Source organism: Rhea americana, unplaced genomic scaffold, assembly GCF_003343005.1.
Source record: "Rhea americana isolate MKP2758 unplaced genomic scaffold, rheAme1 scaffold_95, whole genome shotgun sequence".
NCBI classification, from domain to species: domain Eukaryota; kingdom Metazoa; phylum Chordata; class Aves; order Rheiformes; family Rheidae; genus Rhea; species Rhea americana.
In genome coordinates, this window is record NW_028187144.1 from 1491678 (window position 1) to 1496154 (window position 4477).

The 4477-nt window shown below is 54.1% G+C and overlaps 1 protein-coding gene across 3 annotated transcripts in view; it reads right to left on the reverse strand.

Moving 5' to 3' along the window:
- Positions 1 to 2903, reverse strand: part of LOC146584312 (uncharacterized) — a 32784-nt gene extending 29881 nt beyond the window's left edge. For all 3 annotated transcript variants that reach the window (XM_085325026.1, XM_085325027.1, XM_085325025.1), the window contains exons 1-2: positions 2752 to 2903; positions 361 to 496 (exon numbers count right to left, since the gene is read on the reverse strand). The gene's annotated coding sequence lies outside the window, so the exon portion shown is untranslated. The remainder of the gene's footprint in view (positions 1 to 360; positions 497 to 2751) is intronic.
- Between the last annotated feature and the right edge of the window lie 1574 nt (positions 2904 to 4477).

Consider the following 4477-nt stretch of genomic DNA (forward strand, 5'->3'; position numbering starts at 1 on the left):
CCGCGCTCCCCGGCTGCCCCAGCGCCCCCGCCGCGCTGGGTCGCGCCGCAGGAGCGCTCCGGCCGCTGCCACCCGGCAGGAGCGACTTGTCTGCTGCTCCGGGGAGGGGGGCAGCGGGGGCTCTGCCGAAGGCGACCCGCGCGTTACTGGGACGCTCGGACGCGCTGTTCGCCGTGTMACCATTTCACGGGAAACGCCAGCTGTGTTTCAGCTCGGCCCGGAGAGCGGAGCACGGACAAACCTGCAGCTCGCCGCTGTCAACTTTGCGGAAAACGGCCGAGCGCAAATTTCTTCTCGCATTTCCCTCCCAGAAGAAGCTGAACCCGGGAGATAAATAACTGTCTCGTGGTAAATACTGACCAACAGCAGCARCTGGAGACGAATCACCCCAACACCGGCGTTTTAACTGCAGCCTTTGGAGGAGAGGGGGAGAAAAGGGAGAGCTCCGAGCAGCCGCAGCCGCCAGCACACCCACTGGTTTCACTGGTTCCAGCGTCTGCGAGGAAAAGATAAGAGGCTGGTGCAAAATAAATAACTAAATAAAAATGAATGAACGAACGAATAAAAATAAGCAGCACTAATCACTCAAAAGTAGGTGCAGCTCCGCAAAGCGGCTAATCCCGGCTGGGCAGCGGGCTGGCCGCGAMGGAGCGCAGCGCCCGTGGCCGGGGGGCGGTGGGGGCTCTGGGAGCCCCCCGGCCCCGGCGCGGCTCCCTCCGCACGGCCGCCGCCCGCAGGGGCCGGTAGCCCGAGGCCGCGGAGTGCGCGGGGCGCGGAGAGGCGCGGGGCGGCGGGGCCGGCGCGGAGCGGCGCTGCGGCTCCCTCGGCGGCGGGCGGCGACTCCGCGGCATCGGTTAACCGCAGGAAAGGCGGCAGCTTAGCTGACAGCTCGCCGCCCCTGAGCGCGAAGGGTGATCAGAACTGAAAGTCTGAAGCAGCCCCCAGCCCCAGCCGTGCTGGTTTCGGGGCAGCGGGGCGGCAACGAGCGCAGCTATCGACGCAATCCGCCACCAGCCTGAAAGCTAGGCTTGCTTTCCCAGGAGTCAGAAATTACTTTTCGCGTTCCTGTTGCTATCTTTTCTGTCTTTATCTAAACGCCCAAGACACCAGAAAGTTTCTGCGGAAGAAATTGTAACATTTTACAGTATCTGCTCATTTTCCCGGAAGCCCAAGCCAGTCGGGGAAGCAGATCTGCAGACACAAGCTGCGAACTGCTCTCGGCTCCGCTTCGCCTGATGCAGTTCCGTGCAGAAAAGTGTAGTTCACCGCCAGGACCCCTCTCTCGCACCCGCATCCTGCCACAATTTCACTTCCCGGGGAACAGAATCGGGCCCCGGTGAGCACTCCTGCTTGGCTGCCCCAGGCTCCCTATATAACCGAGGAGAGRAAATCATCTACATCAAAGTTCAAAAGCGGGCTAACTTTTTTAAAAAAACTGTTGTTGTTTTCTACAGTGATAGTCCAGCTTTTTCTGACCCTCTGGACTTTTTGGCTGAATTGCACCRTCTGCCTCGCTGCTGAAAGGAGGCAATCCTCCGCTTCTTTTTTTACGTGCTGAGTAACTCCCTGTGCGCCGGGAGAAACGGGAATACCAGCAGACGCCCAAGACCCCGAGCGTTTGCACTTGCTGCTTGTGATGAGGGCAGCTGGATGGAGACAGGGCACGGCGGCGAGGCAGCGCGGCCACCTGCGGAGCCGAGCYTGCCCGAAGGGGAACCGCCGCGCAGATTTGCGCCAGGTTTGCCAAGGAGGAGAAACGGGCGGGCAGCCCGGGGGAAAGGCGGAGAAGAGGCGGAAAACTAGGCGCTTGGGGCACTCAGTCTGCCAATTTGGTTGTTGGCATCAGCGAAGCGTCGGACTGGGGAGCGCCGAGGGGCGACGAGCTGCGCGGGCGGTGCGCGGTGCGCAGTGCGCGGCCGGGCCCCGGCCACCCCCTGCCCTGCGCGGCACCGGCGGCACCGCGCCAGCGACACCCCCGCTCTTGGCCATGGCTCTGAAGCAATTAAAATAATAATAATAACAAAAAACAAACAAAAAACAGGAGCAGAGAAGTCGTCGCTGGGAAACCGCTACCCAAACTCCGAGTTATCCTGTTTTTTTCGCTAAGAGTTGTCATTATTTGCTGTGTATATCCTCCCTCCGGTCAATCGTGATGGGCACGTTTTAAACCTTCCACTAATTTACACAGAGCAAAGACTACGAACGACACTTTCCAGTTGCATTAGTGAAAAAAAAAACAACAACAACAAAAAAAAAACCCAAAACACCTCAACTCAATTAAAAATAACGATTTTCTTCCTGGACAGCAACCAATGTTTTGCCTTTACCTTCCCGGGACTTCCATTTAACCTCTCTAATATCCTGAAAGGCTCTAATCGTTTTGCATACATGGTATCGTACYTTTTCGCTGCTGCAATACAGAACAGTAAAGGGCTGACCACAGACTGCTCAAATAGCTAGTCTGCTCAGTAAAAAAGAAAAAAAGTAAGTAAGAAAGAAAAAGTAAAGAAGTGATGAGGCGCACAGGGTTAATTAAATCATGCAGAGATTCAGTTGTATGAGCAAAAATCATTCAGTCTTTAACAATTTGGTAGCACACGCTGGATACGGACAACGATGTCTGAAATAGTAATTACGAAATTACACAGCTCTAGATACACAAGAAGTTTCCAGACCATACCCCCCCCCAAAAAAAAAGAAAAAGAAAAAAGAAAAAAGAAAAAAGAAAAAGAAAAAGAAAAAAAGAAAAACCTCTCGGTAGGGCTGACTCGCGTTAACCGAGGCTGCCGCTCCTGCAGCTTCCCCTTGCCGCGCAGATCACGTCCAGCTCCTCCCCGGCGTTGCCCCGCTCCCGCTTCTGGAGCCCGCTCTGCGGGCTCGGCTGTAGGGGAGGCAGGGCAGCGATCTGGGGGAGCGAGGGGCTCGAGCGCCCGCCCTCGCCAGCCCTTCCCGAGGGTTTTCCAGCGAGGAGCGGGGGCAGGTCCCCGCGTCCCGCCGTGCCCGGGTCCCCGCCTGCAGCGCCCGAGGGCGCCTCGGGGCTCTCCCAGCGCTGCCATCCCGAGGCGAGCAGAGCGCCGAGATCCTGCAGACCCTCCTATTTCGCTGGAAACGGAGAGGCACCGTGGCAGGCTCTGCCGGCACCGGCGCCACGGGGACCCTTCCCGCTGCCCCTCGCCCGCTCCCTCGAGCTCTTCTCGTCTTTGCATAAATGTACTCCTTTTTTTTTTCCCCAAGCGCAAGCCGTCCCCGCAATACCTTCTCAGTTGCATTTGACATTTGCGAAAAAAGCCGAGCTCTGTAGCTGTGGTTGCCACCCGTAACTTTCCGTGACACCACAGGGGAATTTTTATTTCTCTGCAAATTGCGCGGGCGAACCCATTCAATTTATTTGATGATCGCTGGCAAACACGTGTAGCACCCAAGAGAAGCTGGATGTGCAAGCGTGGTTCATCTGCACTACGAGACAGTGGGGCTACCCCTCTAACCAGGCTACAGCCTACTAGGTAAGGCAGGCGCTGGGAAATGGTGCTTGCAAACTTGCCATTTCCCCACCAAAAACMACCCCTTCCCCGATCCCCAAAGGCAGAAGTGACATTTTCCTATTCTCCCCGCCGCTTAGGTACATATGGAGCTGCTTTCGATTGCTCTCTAGAAAGCTCGCTGATTTCGTAAGAAAGAGAGAGTGAAATAAAACCATTTCAGAAAACACAGAGCTGCTAAAAGTTATTAGTAAAGAGTATCAAATCCAATCCCGATCACGGTTGTGAAGGGACTTTTCGAAAAAGGAAAGCAAATCTAATTCGATCTCTCTGTCCCATTCTGAAATCTAGGMAGTTACCGTACTTCGCCAATAAAATCCTAAAAGTCTGCAAAAAGCTATCATAAAAAAGAAAAAAAAAAATCTTGGGAGGGATGTGCAAACACGGTTAGCGCCCACCGGAAAATCCAGGCATCTGGAAGTGAATTTTGTCGTTTCTATCTGACTGCTGGTGTCAACGGCATGTTGATAAATAATAACTGAGACTTGAGGGGGAGCGGCAGGGGGTAAGGAGGGGCAGAAAGCTAAGTTTTCCAAAAGGTGGAGTTTTGGAGGTCATTTCAGCTAGACTCTTTCGTCATTTGGAATATAAAAGTCAGCTGAGTGGCTGATTTCCTTAGTCCCTCGCCTGACTCGGATGATGCAGTAACATCGCGTATAGATTACTTTAACCGAGAAGTTAAAACACGCTTGTTCTGCCCCTGATGTCCGGCTGAGCGGTTAGTAAAAGGTCGGTATAACCGTCCGAGCTCGATGAAAACCGGATTAAACTATTAGCTTTGCGAATAGGGACACTGGGAACATAATGGTGGCTGCGTTTGTGTTATATTACAGAAAGCATACGGAAAGCTGTTTGGTAAGCAAGAACTTTTTGAGAGGAACTTCAGGGTTTCCTCATCTGTCTTAAAAGGGAAACAGTATGCACCATGTAGTAACTTT